The sequence below is a fragment of the Helianthus annuus genome, chromosome 11 (genome assembly GCF_002127325.2).
Source record: "Helianthus annuus cultivar XRQ/B chromosome 11, HanXRQr2.0-SUNRISE, whole genome shotgun sequence".
NCBI lineage: Eukaryota > Viridiplantae > Streptophyta > Magnoliopsida > Asterales > Asteraceae > Helianthus > Helianthus annuus.
In genome coordinates, this window is record NC_035443.2 from 169,326,090 (window position 1) to 169,343,836 (window position 17,747).

Sequence of the window (17,747 nt, forward strand, 5' to 3'; positions counted from 1 at the left end):
TAATCATCTAAACAAAAATTCTAAAATATATAAGCTAAAAATCTAAAAGCGAAAACCTATTGTAGAGTTTGACGAGACGGTTCCGATGCTGCTTGAATGAGTTCAATTGGGGGTCCGTTTGATACCCTTCCCATGACTTCCTATTTTTAGAGACTGTATTCAACCTTTTCCGTATAATTAGTGTATGCAGAAATGTATGTATTTTTTTTTGGTTTATGAAGAGAGGGGAGTTGATGGGCGTCGTTAGGGAATTCTTTTTCATCAATGCAAATGCTCCGAATGATATCACGAAGAGGAAGAGACTATGGGAGGAGTTGTTGGAGAATAAAAATACTCATAGTCCTAGGGGATTTTAGTGATGTCAGACAAACCAAATGAGAGGAGAAATTCGATGTTCAATCCTAGCAATGCATTAGCGTTCAATAATTTTTTTAGAAATGTCAGTTATTCGAGTACCACATGGGTGGTGCACAGTTTACTTATCAATTTGATGATGGTTCCAAGTGTAATAAGTTAGACCATATTTTAGTATGTGACAACTTTATTGGAAGATGACCCGATGACAAACTTATGCCCTCCCTAAGGAAAGATAGGATCATAGATCGGTTATTTTATCGGTCTTCGGGGATAATTACGGCCCCTTTCCATTGCGGTTCTTCAGTAGCTAGATGGAAGATCCCTGACTCAGAAATTGTTACTTTAGTTATGAATACAAAGGTTATGGAATCATGATTAAAGAATGAAGATACGGAACAAGTCAATGGAGCTAAGACCTTGGCTAACATGTTAGAACTGTTGGTAGAAACAAGGAATCTTAGTGAGGAGCAGAAAAGAAAGAGAATGGAGGCAAGGGATATAACACAGAATGGGAGAAAAAGAAAAACATGGACTTGCAACAAAAATTGAAGGTAAGATGGGTGTAGTTCGGTGATGAAATCTCAACGATCTTTCACAAGGTAATAAATAGCCACTTGGTCAAAAGAAGACTTATTTCTATCTTTGTAGACAACCGTTGGGTCTCAAATCCTAGTTTAGTTAAAGAAGCTTTTCGGTCCTTCTGTAATAAAAATTAAAGAGTCTGTTATAAAAGGACCAAGAATCAAAGGCAACAGCTATAAAAGGTTATCCACAAAACAAGCAGCGATCCTTGTCAATCCTTTCTTGAAATAGGAAATCAAGCGGGCTATTATGGAATGTGGAGGTGATAAGTTGCCCGAACCGGATGGTATGTCTTTTGTTTCCATTAAAAAATATTAGGAAGTTATAGGTCCAACCTTTGTATCGGTATTGGAGGAGTTCCATTTTCATGGTGCAATGTACAAAAGGGAGTGCTTCATCTTTTATATCGCTAATCCCTAAGGATGATGACCCTAAACATTCAAAGGAATTCAGACCTATATCACTAATCGGGGTTGTGCAAAAATAATTTCAAAGGTGACTGTAAGCATTTAGTGTGTCACAGCCCCTGACCCCATCCTCGAAACGGGAGCCGTGAGCCAGTCAGATAGTATTGGTGTTTATTAATTTGGCAGCGGAAATTTTCATCAAGACTGTAGTTAGGAAATATTTATCAGAGTTTAAAACACCATATTTTTATAATAAACAAATGGGATAAAATCCAAGTTTTCTTTACAATACATTTATAGGGATAAACCCTAAGTATTGAAAATAAAATCTCATTTTTATTTAAGTAACTTTTATAGCCACTTTTCTAAGCCTTCAGTGCTCTCCAGCTGACTTCTACTAGCTTCATACTAAGTTACCTGAAACACGTGTTTAAAACATTTTATCAGCAGGAAATACTGTTGAGTGAATCCCAGTTTAATCAAGAAATGTTAATTTAATTTAAACAGTATTGAGAGCGATTACAATGTTTATATCTACACAATTACTCATTCAGTACTTGCCACTCGACCGGATCTGTGGCTATGGTCATATCACACATTGGCTAACCCGTTGTCCAATTGTGAAGGTTATCAAGTAATGTATACAAAACCCCATAATACCGGCAGTAATTGAAGAATTACAAAGACTCAATCACTGCTAAATTGCATTGTAAAATATTTAAGGTTTTATGAAAATCGTTTACAAAAAGAAGGATTACTCACAAAAAGGTTTACACAAAAAGAGGATTACTCACATTGCTATTTTTTTTGATAATTTCTTGTGGCTTCCTGGCTACAATCTAATTAAATAAACAATGCACACGTGTTAGTATAATAACCCAATATTTACATTAGTAATACCCTCCCCGAGACGGTATTCCAACGACTACGTCGGGCAGAACCTCGACAGCCGTTACGGAACCCTGGATCAATCGGGCAGCGTATCTAATACGTAACCGTGGTTATGATACTTACAACGAGGCAGAGCTTTGTTTATTAGGGGGTAGGTAGATATCTCAGCTACCGCCAAAATCAATAATGCATGCTCGTAACATATCTTCGAGTGTTTGAATAGTTCTTTCACTCTGCCCATCGGTCTGCGGATGATATGCGGTACTAATGAACAACTTAGTACCCATCTGCTCTTGGAATTCGCGCAAAAAATTTGAAGTAAACCGTGTATATCTATCCGATACGATAGACACCGGTACTCCATGGCGAGATATAATTTCATTCGTGTATATTTCCGACATCTTTTCAGAAATGTAGGTTTCCCGAATTGGAATAAAATGAGCACTCTTGGTCAATCGGTCAACTACTACCCATAGAACATCAAACCCACGTGATGTTCTTGGTAGTTTAGTTAGCAGATCCATAGTAATGTGCTCCCACTTCCATACTGGTATGTCTAACGGCTGACGTTTACCATAAGGCTTCTGATGTTCTGCTTTCACTTGTAAACAAGTTAAGCATTTTTCCACATACTTTACTATGTCTCGTTTCATTCCAGGCCACCAATAATTTTGTTTTAAGTCTTTGTACATCTTGGGAGCTCCCGGATGAATAGAATAGCGGGACTTATGAGCTTCGTAAAAAAGAAGAGTTTTGCAAGAGTTTGGACAAATTCGATTGAAACAGGTTTTCAATCCGTTACTATTATCTTGCAAGTCTTTGAGTTGACCCACTATTCTTTCTTTCTTCACATTTTCTTCTTTTATGGCTTCAGTTTGCGCCTCCTTGATTCTTTCAAGTAACCCCGAGGTTACTACTAACTGCATCGACTGCACCCGAATAGGTGAATATTCTTCTTTCCTACTCAGTGCATCTGCCACTATGTTGGCTTTTCCGGGAAGATAATGAATTTCACAGTCATAATCTTTCACCGTCTCTAACCAATGTAGTTGTCTCATATTTAACTCTTTTGATCAAAGAAGTACTTGAGACTTTTATAGTCAGTGAAAATAGTGCATTTCGCACCATATAAATAATGCCTCCATATTTTTGAGGCAAAGACTACCGCCGCCAATTCCAGATCATGTGTCGGATATTTCTTTTCATGAATCTTTAATTGTCTGGAAGCATACGCGATCACTTTTCCTCGCTGCATAAGTACACATCTGAGACCAAGCTGAGACACGTCTGAATAAATAACCATGTCTTCTGTCCCATCTGGTAACGTTAGTACCGGGGCACTGGTCAATCTTTCTTTAAGGATACGGAAGGCATCTTCTTGTGCAATACCCCAATCAAACTTCTTCTCTTTACGAGTCAATTTAGTTAATGGAGTTGCGATCTTGGAGAAATCTTGTATAAATCTCCGATAATAACCCGCAAGACCTAGAAAACTCCTAATCTCTGATGGATTCTTTGGAGGTTTCCATTTTGACACAACTTCTATTTTGGACGGATCTACCGAAACTCCCTCGGCACTAATAACATGCCCTAGAAACTGCACTTCACGTAGCCAAAAGGCACATTTTGAAAACTTTGCATAAAGTCTTTCATGCCTAAGCGTTTCAAGTACTTCACGCAAATGACATTCATGATCCACTCCGCTTTTTGAATACACCAGAATGTCGTCGATGAAAACAATCACCGACTTATCTAACATTGGTTTGCAGACGCGGTTCATAAGATCCATGAAAGTTACCGGTGCATTAGTCAATTCGAAAGACATTACTAAAAACTCATAATGTCCATAACGCGTTCGGAATGCTGTTTTGGGTATATCTTCGTCTTTTACTTTTAACTGATGATAACCTGATCTTAAGTCGATTTTTGAAAACCAACTCGCGCCTTGTAATTGATCGAACAAGTCGTCGATCTTAGGAAGCGGATACCGATTCTTTACCATGAGTTTATTCAACTCCCGGTAATCAATGCACATCCTCATACTTCCGTCTTTCTTCTTTACAAATAATACTGGCGCTCCCCATGGAGAAACACTCGATCGAATAAATCCTTTATCTAAAAGGTCTTGCAATTGCGATATCAATTCTTGTAGTTCCGACGGCGCTAATCGATAAGGAGCCTTGGCTACCGGTTTCGCACCCGGGACTAATTCAATGCCAAACTCCACCTCACGCTCTGGTGGTAATCCCGGTAGATCTTCCGGAAAAACATCTTCGAATTCTCGTACTACTGGTACATCTTTGATTTCTGGAGCCTCTTTATTTGAATCATGTATGTAGGCCATATACGCTTTACATCCATGTCGAACCAGCTTGCAAGCTTTGATGAAAGAACAAATTATGGGGCTACAGCTTTTCTCCCATAAATAGTAACATGTTTCCCGCTTGGAGACATTGGTTGTATCTCTTTACAGTTACATATTACTTTCGCGTGATATTGAGCTAGCCAATCCATCCCGATTACCACTTGAAATTCTCCCATTGAGATAGGAATTAAATTAACAAAGTATTCTTCATTGTCAATGCTCAGTTTGCAATTCCAACACATATCACAAACAATAAAACTTTTATTATCACCTATTTCTACTTCTAGTGGTATAGGTAAATTTGTTAATGTGAATGTAGGGTGTTGAATAAATCGATGTGATATAAAAGATCTATTCGCACCCGTATCAAATAAAATTCGTGTTGGAATTGAATTTACAACAAATATACCTGAAACGACATCAGGTTCGGTTTTAGCCTCAGCAGCTGTCATGTGGAAAGATCTAGCCTTTGCTTTCTGGGCATCAAGCTTTACATCAGTGGTGTCTTTGGTTCCAGCTAACTCCGGGAACTCAGACTTTTTGTGTCCCGGTTTATAACATTTATAGCATACCGACACCTTTCCTAGACAATTTGCAACCAGATGTCCCACTTTCCCGCAAGTAGGACATGGTTTGTTTTTAAAATAACATTCGCCCTTGTGATTCTTTCCACAAATTTTGCATGGAGGTATTCCCCTTTTTCAACTCCTTTCTTCGGAGCTTCATTCAGCTTTTGTTTCTTTGCGGGAGTTGGGTTTTTATCAAACACTCTTCGATCACCCCTTTCAATATGCTTTTTCAACTCAATTTCCCTTTCACGTGCGTGTAACATCCCGAAAATACAAATACTTAAATTACAATCATGTTGTAAATAAATTAGTAAAATAAACTAACCAGGAACGGTATTAACCTAGTTAGATGATGACTTATGAGTAGTTAAAGGATGAAAACGAAATAAAAATGAAAGTCAAAGGACTGAAAGTGTTAAAATTGAAACTAGATTTAATTAATAATCAAAATACACACCAAACACACACAAAAGGTGTGCTTGGTCGACTGAAGCACAGGGGGGCGACCTGGAGCTTTTCTTCAAGCCCTAAACTCTCCTAAATCTCACAAATTGAAGGTCAAGATCAGCCCCAAAACGAAATTAGAGCCTGGATTAGTGATCCCCATTGTAAGGAGATCATAAGGTATGTGAAATTTGGTAAAAATCTTCTACTTGAAATTCTCATAAACATAGAGAATTCGAGATCTGATGATGCATGTGTGATATATAGATGAAATAGAAGCGTTGTAGTGTCTAGGAGTAAACCCTAGACAAGCACATGTTGAAATCCTGCTTAATTTTAGTAAATCCATGAACACCCTTGTAGGTGATTAGTGGGTTTATGTAGAATTTGATTAGTGGGTTTATGTAGAATTTGATAAGCACTAGGAAATTGAGGGTTGTTCTAGTGTAACTTGACATTTGTGAAGTGATTTCAGAATTATAGTAGCTAACAATTATGTAAAATGGTTTGATTGATGTAAATTCAGGCTAAATGATAAGTTAGGAACTTATTATGTAATCATGTAAAATTTTGCCCTTAAAGTGTTCGTAGAAATGCCTCAAAGGAGGCTCAAAACTGAAATTTAAAGTTAAAACGCATAATTGTGATGTTTTGGCAAACTATGCGACATATGATTTAAAAGGGGTTCTAAACGTATCAAGATTGAACTCTATAGGAAAAGATACTGGAGCGTCGAGTGGACAAGCCGGTGGCGACTTGCGTTTGAAGGGCGTGCTTTGAAGGTATGTAACTTGACCCGTTACATTAAGTGAATTGTTGATAAATTATGTATAGTCGTATTGTAGGATAGAAATTGCGTTGTTTATAGCGACCATGATCGTTACTTGAAATAATAGGCTTAGAGTCGACAAGAAACTGTTTGGTAGTCATCACATTGGAGGATTCCACAAGATGACAACGGGTCGATTAGTAGTTTTAATTGTAGTAATTGTGTTTTAATAGTTAGCAATGGCGATAACAATGACAAGAGCATTAAGCTATGAGATTGGTAAAGAAATGCGGGTGATGATAAGCCCCGAATGTTGGGTATAAGGTGCCATAGGCTTACTAGTTAAATGGTAGCTAACTGAGTGAAGTTAGAATGGGTCGAATAATTGCATAGAGACTTTTAGCTGTTCGGCCCGTAAGTTAAATTTTCGGTATGATAATTGTAATAGGTACGTTGGTAATGAATTTACAGATGTATAGGAAAAAGAATCACCTAAAACGGACTTACGAGTCAAAAGTTATGGTCAATCGAAGTTAAAAATCTGACTTTCCGGAGCTGGCAGCAAATGCAGGTCAAAAACCTGCGCTTCCTGGAAAAACGTATCCCCTGCGCCACGCGGCAGGATCCTCTAGATCCCTCGCGACACGCGGAAGCCGTCGCGATACGCGACAGGTGGTAGTGGGTTTTGCCGCGACACGCGGCAGGACCAAATCTAAATTTTTATTATTTTTTATGGTTAATGCTGGAACTTGTTATTATGATCTGTTTCAATGTCAAAACTGAGTATTTAAGCGGTTTTGACTTTAGGTTATGATGGGGATCTTACGGATGGCAGTCAAGCAAGTTTTGAAGAACCGAACACAACTTTTAAAGCTTCCGCGATATCATAACTTTATTAGAAAATGTTTTTGGATGTAAACAACTTGTTAATCATGTCGTGAATGTTCAAGCTAGATAGTAGTTGACTAGTTTTATGGATTACTTAGAACTTGGTTTTGGTAATCTATGATTTAATTTAGACGCACTTCATATAAAATCATATGAATTTTTATTAAAGTCGAATAGTAATTAGATGGGTGTTACAAGTTGGTAATCAGAGCTTAAGGTTGTCAACAAAGTGTTCGGTTCAAGCTTGATCGATCATCCGGTAAGAATTAATTTATTATTTTAGTAGATTATATCTTACGTAAGAAATGAGATGCGAATTAATGTGCATGGGAAGAGCGTGTTAACACACTCAAACCTAGAAAGTGCACCAAATGTGAACGGTTAAAGCAAGTTAGGAACTTAGCTAAACCGAAACAAATGAAGCTATGTTATAAATGAAATGTTTAACGTTTAATGTAAACATTTCAGTTTCAAGATGTCGGAAAGAAACGATGATGATCCGGTGCAGACAAGCACCGAACAAATGAAAGAGTTAATTACCTAGGAAGTGGGGAAGGCAATTGAAGGTAGTCTATCTGGGTTTATAGACAAAATTCAAAACACAGTGTTGTCACTTGTCGAAGAACGAGTCAAAAGGTTGGAAGATAGTGTCAACCTTATGAAAGAGAAATCGGGAGAACGTAAGGGATGTTCGTACAAAGAGTTTATGGCGTGTAAACCGCCAATCTACAACGGGGAGGTTGACCCGATAATTTGCCAAAGATGGCTGAGTGACGTCGAAGGGTTGTTTGAAAGGACCCACTGTGATGTAAGTGATTTTGTTGCTTACGAAATGGGTCAATTGAGGGGTCAAGCCAAGGATTGGTGGGACAATAAAAAGAATGAAATAGGAGCTGAAGCGGTGAGGGTCATGACATAGGAGGAGTTTAAGACGCCGTTTCTTAAAAATCATAGTCCCAAGGCGGTCATTAATAGAATCAAGGAAGAGTTCATGCAACTTAGGCACAAGGGCGACACCATAGACAAAATTATGGCGACGTTTATGGATAAAATGAAGTTTTGCAATGAATTGGTGGCGACTGAAGAACAGAAGATATACTACTACTATAACATGTTGAGCGCCGAGTATAGGGAGTTTATGACTCCTTCAAAATACGAGACCCTTACCGAGATCATAAATGTTGCTCGGGAACGGGAAATCAAATTGAAGAAACATGTTGAAAGGGGTGAACGAAGGGCACGAGATGTGAATCTGTTGGATCTGAGTTTGATTTTGATTGTATTTTGTGTTTGTAATTAAGATGAAAGTGGATGAGTATGCAGCGGAATTAAGATGAAAACAAACTTTGCATACAATCAAACGAGAGTAATACTTTGATCAAACATCTTTACACAATGTACCGAAAGATTGAATTTATTTCAACAACGATTACAATGATTGATGAATGAATGCAAACTCCCCCTCAGCCAGAGCTCAGTTGTTTGTTCGTGCAAAGAAGACGAATGATGCAAAAGAGCTAATAGAACAGTACAAAGTACTGAACTATTTATAGGCACTTGCAAACTACTGAGCATCTTAGCTGACGTCACCATGAAAGTGACACCTAACCTCCTAACAAACTCTAACCTCTGATCTATACAGACACTGCTTGTGTTAACTACTGCTAATACATTCTATTAGAAAACAGACTTTAGAACAGCTGCTGCAACCTTCTACTGCTGTGAACCCAACAACACTTGTCCGGATCAGCAGTGCTTGACTCAAAGCAGTAGATTGACTCAGCAGGACTTTAGTCTTCCATCAGATCTTTTACTTGAGCAGCAGTTGTAGGTCAGCACTTTGCAAGATCAGCAGATAGGAGGTCATCAGTTGTTGTAATCACTTTCAAGGGGAGAGACTTGTATGTTAACATCTGCTTATTCTGGATCCACTGCTCTGATCCAGTTTTGGCTTTACTTATCTGTTCCTATGATAGGGTTCAATCCCAACAATCTCCCCCTGGAACAGATAATGCTAAAACTCTTCATTATTGTGGACATTTTATTGCCTCATTAACAGCTCCCTTATCTGACCTTTAAATTGTAGTTCAAAGTCAAGGGCATCTGTGTCTTCATCATCCCTGCTAAGTGGAAGATCAAGGAGATCCTGCAAATCTTCAAGACTCAGGCCAAGAGCTTGTTCCCTTGATATTTTCTCCACTTCTCCACCAGACCTGTGCAAAGTCAATACGCAGGTCTGTTTGTCAGTTTCCCACTTTTGTATTTTTGAGCCTCGTGGGTTTCTTGGGAGATGCTTATTTGCAGAGGTATTTGGTGAGGCTGGCCTGTTCATAACTGGCTGAGCAGTTTGTGCAGATTGACCCAACCTAAGAGTTTCTATGATCATTTTCTTTATGCCTTCTTTTACAAGGTCATCTCCTTTTATCAACTCTTGGATGGTTTCAGCTCCCAACTGTTTGTGTATCCTTCTTTTGTAGATGGCAGTACCAGTTGGAGCAGTGGCTCTCCTGACTTGCAGCTTTGATGGTCTTTTTGAAACCGCTGCTTCAGAATAGTCAGGTTTTTGAGGAACTTTTGGATCTTTCTTTCTTAATTCCTCCAACCTTTTATAGGTTGACCTGACCACATCTTCTTTCCATCTTGCAATTTGTCTTTTGTTACCATATTCAGCAGCAACCAGTTCTTCTCTCATTCTTTTCAGTTCTACCTGTTTGTCAGGTACATTCTTTCTAAACTTTGCCCAATCAGGAGGAGTGTGAGTGACTTTCCTTTTTATCATGTCTTGAATTCTTGCTGCTTCAATTTCCAGCTCAGGAACAGTCCACTCTTTGTACATGTATCTCTCTCCTTTGTACTTCTTGTGAGCCATGATGCTTTCAATGTAGTCTTTCTTCAAAGTTTCAGCTGCTCTTTCAGAAATTTGTTGACTTACATTTTTTGCAAATCATTCAAGGGAGCTGACTTGTGTGAGCAGATATTGATAGTTTCTAGAAATTTCTTTGTCAGATTTCCCTTGAGTGTTTTTCTTTGAGATATCCTCTGCTTGCTTGGCCTTGATTTTCAAGTACTCATCAACATTTTTAGGCCAGGGATATCCTTTTATTGATGGCAAACTCCTTTTGGCAGGGTCATCCTCATAATAAAAAGATTTTATTTCTTCTCTAACAGCTTCTATTTCAAGAGGAAATTGAACACCTGCAGGAGGTAAGGGCTTGTGCATTGGAACTGAAGAAAGAGGAACTGGTTTTGGTATTGTGACAAGAGCTAAAGATTTTGAAGAAGTTTGGGATGGTGAAGTGACATCATCTTTAAGAATTAGCCTTCTCCTTTTTATTTGAGGAGGGACTGATGATGTTTTGGATGGAATGGTGGTTGTAGTGGCAGTGGTTTGTGGTAGACTAACAGTTGTTGAAACAACTGGTGTTCCAACCACTGTTGTCTTTACAGCAGATGTTTTAACAACTGCTGTCTTCTGCCTTTTGGCAGGAGGTGATTTTGTTTTTGGTGGTGATGGAGATAAGGCAGTGGATGTAGTGTGTGTTGAGGTGGTGTGTGTTGAAGTGGGAACAGATATTGAAACCACTGAAGTACCAACAACAGTAGATACAACAGGAGTTACAACAGCTGTTTTAGGTGGTGGTTTTTGAACAGACTTTGAACGTCTGGTTGGAATGGATTTGGGTAGCCTTACTCTTCTTGTAGGCTTCTTCTTTTCATCAATAAGATTTTCATCATCTTTTGACCCTGAAGTACCCTGATCCGGATAATCCACCCTGGCTTTCTTTTTTGCCTCTCTATCCCTTTTTACACATGCAACTACTTCTGCAAGTGCATTTGTAGTCACATCAATTTTCTTGCTCCCATCTGGCAAAGGGAACTTTTTGGTCATGTTTGAATTTTCTGGTGCAAGATAAAGACCATCCTCTATTCCCTTCCTTCTCCATTCCTGAATTTTCTCCCCCCTTTTGGCATTATCTTCGGGAAGTTTATCAATGAAGAAAACTGGTGGAGGAGCAGTGCCAGTGGTGTGCAGGATCTGAGATTTGAGAGCCTTTAGATCTGCCTGGGTGTTTTTGAACCTTGACTCCAATGCATTTCTCAGCTGTTGAACATGTTTTTCATGTTGCTGATCTGCTATTTGTGCTTGATGATGGAGAAAAGGTTGAAATAGATTCCAGAGCTCATTTGTAGCAGGTGCCTGTTGGAGAGCAGGTGCTTGAGGTGGAATAGCAGTGGATTGTACCTTTTGTACCTGTAACAACTGTTGTAGCATATCTTTGAGCTCTGCAACAGAGTTATCAAGTTTTTCAACACGAGCCGTCAATTTCTGGTACTTTAAATCATCACCCAATTTAATAGGATCATCTGATTTCCCACTAACAGTGGTTTTATCAGTGGTTGAAGTAGGGAGTTTACTCCAAACATTAACCACTGATGCCCCTTTTTCTTGGTACTGGGGTCTTCTTCCTTCAACACTTGACAACCTTTTGATGTTGCCAGTAGGATAAATAAATCCACTGGTGGTTGGCAGAGGTGCTATAAAAGGAATTGCCTCCAAGGAAGTCTTATTGATGTAACCACTGTCCAACTATAAACCAGTGGGTTCAACAGTTGTAGTGGCTGCTTCACTTGGATTACCACAAAGAGTTACTTGTAACTCAATGGGTGTAACCTCCTCAGGTTGTGTTGGTGGGTTAGCAAAGAATGATACAGCAGGCTCAGTCATTTGTTGAGGTATATTCTCATTGACAGGTGATTGAGAAGGACTGAGTAATGCCTAGTTCAAATCAATTGCATCCAACAGCAGTTATGTTTTTGGTGGAATTGAGGATGTGATGGTGGGTGTAGAAAGCGGATTTGCTCCAGGCATTGAGCTATGGATGATGGAAACGAGTGTATCCAGAGCATCATAATGTGGTGGCCCTTTGTGTACAACCTGTTCTTTTTGTGAAGAAGCAGGAGGAGTTATGGTTATGGGTTGAGATATTTGTACCAACTGCTGTGAGGAAGAAGCAACTGTGGTTTCTTGTGACATTTGTGTTGTCACAGGCATTAACTCTGGTATCTCATCCTCCAGAGTTGCCGTTTTGATTGGTTTTGGGGGTTTTTGATTTTTCTTTTTGTAAAGCTTTTTGGGTTTTGTAGGTGTGGGTTTCAAAATAGTTGGTCTGCTGCTTTGATCACCTAGAGCAGTGGGCTCAGCAGCAGATACCTGAGGAGCAGTGGTAGCTGCTAAATTCTGCTCAGGCACCCCTGCTTGTGTTTTGCAAGGTGCTAACATTCGTGAAAAAGTTTCAGATGTTAGGCAGTTTATTACAGTTATCTCACCTTGGTTTATTAAAGCTAAATCATCCTTACTAAATTTCTTTTCAAAAAAGTAACTTAAAAACCTTGGAAACAGTAAGAATGATTTGGTTTCAACATTATTAACCAAATCTTTAAAGATTTCCCGAGAATAGTTAAAATTTTCTTCTTGAAGAATTGCATATCCCAGATTTTGAATCTTTATAGGGATCTCATTAAAAGAAGTGGTTTTGTTTGAAACACATAGTAGGAGGGTATGAAATAGGAATCTGGTTGCAGGAGGAAAATAGCCTTTTTCTAAGGTAAGTTTCTTCATCATTGTGGCTTCATACCCTCGTTCAATGAAGTCAATGTGCAACTCGTTTTTAGTGAAGGAAGTTTTACCTGCCTGATCATCGAGTTGAAAGACTTCGGAGATGGATTGTGGCGTGATTTAGACCTTTTTACCCTTTATAGAAGAGTGTATGGTGGTTGCAATGTCTCCTTGTTTTTCAAGGGTTGCATTCTTCCAAAACTCCCTTTGGGTCGCCAAATAGATTGGTGCATCGGCGGTGAACAAAGTTTTGTACTTTGATTTTGCCATGATGTTGATGATGGAATCGAAAACATCGGTGGTTCCTGGTTTTGTTAGAAGACCCAGGAGATTGTGAGATGATTTGTATGGAATTTCAGTGGAAGTTGCCTTTTGAGAGGCTGTTTTGATGATGATTTGGATGAGGGTTTTGCAGATGGCTTCGATTTTGTCATTTTTGAAACGAATGATCGAAGAAATTTGTGAGAAATGAGAAGAAAAACTGCGTTGAGAAGAGAATTTTTAAGAATTCAATTCGACAGTAAAACCCGGTTTTGGTGGTGAGTGGGGGAGTTTATAGGGAAGAGAGTGAATGCTGACGTGGCAGCCGTTACAAAAGGTCTGACTGCTATGTACTGCCCACGTGACAACCCCTGGTGGAAAATAAAGGACAGTACTTTGATGAAAGCAACTGATGAAGGCAGTGGTAAGGAAGCAGTGGATGATTTTCACTATCAGTGGATAGCATATCAGTGGATAAGACACTGCTTTTGTACAACAGAGGTTATCAAGAAATGAGAGAACAGAGGTTGCCTTTCAGCAGTGGGCAGGCTTTTTGAAGTAGAACAGACTTTTGAACAATCAGTGGTTATGGCAGACTTTTAAGGATTTTAATGAAATTTTCATTTTTAGCTATTTTCAAGGATGGATTTTTGATTTTCTGAAAACATTTTGTTGCTTTTATTCATGGGAAAACAAGATGTTGCTTGTTATTCCATGTTTAGCATCCCGATCCTAGAGACCAGACTTTCAAAAATGGCTGTATCAAGTGCTTTTGTGAGCACATCTGCCAGCTGGTCTTTAGTTGGGACATGATGCAGAGAAATCAAACCTTTTTCATAGCAATCCCCCACAAAGTGATGTCTGATGTCGATGTGCTTTGTGGTAGAGTGGGAAACTGGATATTTGATGATATTTTCTGCTGCCTGGCTGTCCAACATGAGTGGTGTCTTTAAGGTAGTGATACCAAAATCCAGTAACTGATTTTGAAGCCACAGGAGTTGGGCTGTACCTCTTGCAGCAGCAATGTATTCAGCCTCAGCAGTGGATGTTGAAACTGCTGCTTGCTTTTTGCTTTGCCAAGAAACTAAGCAATCACCTAGAAACTGGCACCCTCCTGAAGTGGACTTCCTTGTGGTGTGACGTCCAGAAAAGTCACTGTCTGAAAAACCTGAAAGCTTGATATTCCCATTAGCTGGATACCAGATACCAAGTGTGGGAGCACCTTTTATGTATCTGAGAATCCTTTTTACAGCAATGAGATTTGATTTTCTAGGAGCTGATTGACTTCTTGCACAGACACATGTTGCAAACATGATGTCTGGTCTAGATGCAGTTAGGTACAATAAAGACCCAATCATGCTTCTATAAAGTGTTTGGTCAATCAGCTCATCCTTTTCATCAGACATGACCAGCTTATTTGTTGCCATGGGTGTGCTGCATGGTTTACAATCATTCATATCAAATTTGGTTAAAAGTTCTTTAGCATATTTGCTTTGATGAATGAAAGTTCCATTTTGCAATTGCTGTACTTGGAGACCAAGAAAGCATTGCAGCTCACCCATTGCACTCGTTTCAAACTCAGCTGTCATGAGTTCTCTAAACTCTTCACACATTTTGGTACATGTGCTTCCAAAAATAATGTCATCCACATAAATTTGGACAATCATTAAATCTTTCCCTCTCCATTTAAGAAACAGTGTTTTATCAATGGTACCTCTTTTGAAACCATTTGAGAGTAGAAAGTTGGAAAGAGTTTCATATCAGGCCCTTGGTGCTTGTTTCAGGCCATACAAGGCTTTGTTTAGCCGGTAGACATGATCAGGATAAAATGGATCCTCAAAACCTGGAGGTTGACATACACCTCTTCATGCAATGTACCATAGAGGAAAGCACTTTTGATATCCATCTGAAACACCTTCATGTTGTGGTTGACAGCAAAGGCCAGGAACAGTCTAATAGCTTCCAATCTTGCAACAGGGGCGAATGTTTCATCATAATCAATCCCCTCTTCCTGTCTGTAACCTTGAACCACAAGCCTGGCTTTGTTCTTGACAACAATGCCCCTTTCATCTGTTTTGTTCTTGAAGACCCACTTTGTGCCAATGGGACTAACCTCTTCTGGCAGTTGTACAAGCTCCCATACTTGTTGTCTTTTAAACTGTTGGAGCTCCTCTTACATGGCTTCTACCCAACTGTTGTCTTTTAGTGCCTCTTGGTACTTGACTGGCTGATGGAGTGATAGAAAACCAACAAAAAGATAAATGTTTGATTAAGATGAGAGTGGATGAGTGTGCAGCGGAATTAAGATGAAAACAAACTTTGCATACAATCAAACGAGAGTAATACTTTGATCAAACATCTTTACACAATGTACCGAAAGATTGAATTTATTTCAACAACGATTACAATGATTGATGAATGAATGCAAACTCCCCCTCAGCCAGAGCTCAGTTGTTTGTTCGTGCAAAGAAGACGAATGATGCAAAAGAGGTAATAGAACAGTACAAAGTACCGAACTATTTATAGGCACTTGCAAACTACTGAGCATCTTAGCTGACGTCACCATGAAAGTGACATCTAACCTCCTAACAAACTCTAACCTCTGATCTATACAGACACTCCTTGTGTTAACTACTGCTAATACATTCTATTACAAAACAGACTTTAGAACAGCTGCTGCAACCTTCTACTGCTGTGAACCCAGCAGCACTTGTCCGGATCAGCATTGCTTGACTCAAAGCAGTAGATTGACTCAGCAGGACTTTAGTCTTCCATCAGATCTTTTACTTGAGCAGCAGTTGTAGGTCAGCACTTTGCAAGATCAGCAGACAGGAGGTCATCAGTTGTTTTAATCACTTTCAAGGGGAGAGACTTGTATGTAAACATCTACTTATTCTGGATCCACTGCTCTGATCCAGTTTGGGCTTTAATTATCTGTTCCTCTGATAGGGTTCAATCCCAACAGAATCCAAGCCCTACAAAGAAAGCTCGAACTGTAGAATCAGGGAAGAAGATGGATGCTAATGGCGGGTCGCCAAGTTGTAAAGTGTGTGGAAAAGGGCACAAGGGAGAGTGCCGTTTCAAAGACAAACCGTGCCCCATATGTGGTAAAACGGGGCACACGACGTCTCTATGCCCGAGTAAAGTTTCGGTTTGCTACAAATGTTATCAGCCCGGCCACAAAGAGTCCGAATGCCCAGACTTGGTTGGAAGGAGAGACGTTAAAGAATCTCCAGCAGAAGCTCCTAAGGCAAAGGCTAGGTCCTTCCAACTTACGGCGGTTGAAGCGAAAACAGAACCCGATGTGGTCTCAGGTATATTCACAATTAACTCAATTCCTGCACGTGTATTGTTTGATACGGGTGTGAATAAATCCTTCATTTCACATGGATTTTTTCGGCATCCTTCATTTGTATTGACAAAATTACTTGTGCCCTTAGAAGTTGAAATAGGGGACAACAAAAGTTTTATAGTTTGTGATATTTGTCGAGGCTGCAAATTAAGCATTGATGATGAAGAATACTTGATAGACCTAATTCCGATGTGAATGGGGGAGTTTCAAGTAATCATTGGGATGGGTTGGCTATCTCAGCACCATGCAAAGGTCGTGTGTTTTCGTAAGGAGATAAAGCTAACATCTCCGAGCGGAAAAAACGTCACTATCTATGAAGAAAAAGGAGGTAACCCCATAATATGCTCGATGTTGAAAGCTCACAAGCTTATGAAGCAAGGTTGTAAAGAATTTATGATATACGCGAATGAGCCCGAGAAGGAATCACTGAAGATTGAAGATGTACCGGTAGTACGGGACTACGAAGACGTGTTTCCGGAAGATTTACCGGGGATACCGCCCGAACGGGAAGTAGAGTTCGGAATCGAATTGATTCCAGGCGCAAAACCCATAGCTAGAGCACCGTATCGGCTCGCGCCGTCGGAATTACAAGAGTTGATGCCACAAATTCAGGACCTGCTCGACAAAGGATTCATAAGGCCGAGTGTGTCTCCTTGGGGCGCATCGGTACTATTCATGAAGAAGAAAGACGGAAGCATGCGCATGTGTATCGATTATCGGGAGTTAAACAAACTCACGGTAAAGAATCGATACCCGCTTCCGAGAATAGATGATCTATTCGACCAATTACAAGGTGCGAACTGGTTTTCAAAAATTGACCTTAGATCGAGGTATCACCAACTAAAGGTCAAGGAGGAAGACGTGCCGAAGACAGCTTTCCGCACGCGATACGGACATTACGAGTTCCTCGTGATGTCGTTTGGGCTAACAAATGCACCCGCGGCTTTCATGGACCTCATGAACCGGGTTTGCAAGCCAATGCTGGATAAATCGGTCATCGTGTTTATCGATGATATTTTGGTGTATTCGAAAAGTGAGGCTGAACATGCACACCACTTACAAGAGGTGTTAGAGACACTTAGACGAGAAAGGTTGTATGCGAAATTCTCTAAGTGTGCCTTTTGGTTACGAGAGGTGCAATTCCTCGGCCACATCATAAGTGCCGATGGAATATTGGTAGATCCGTCAAAGATCGAGGCCGTGTCAAAATGGAATTCCCCGAAGAACCCTTCGGAAATTAGAAGC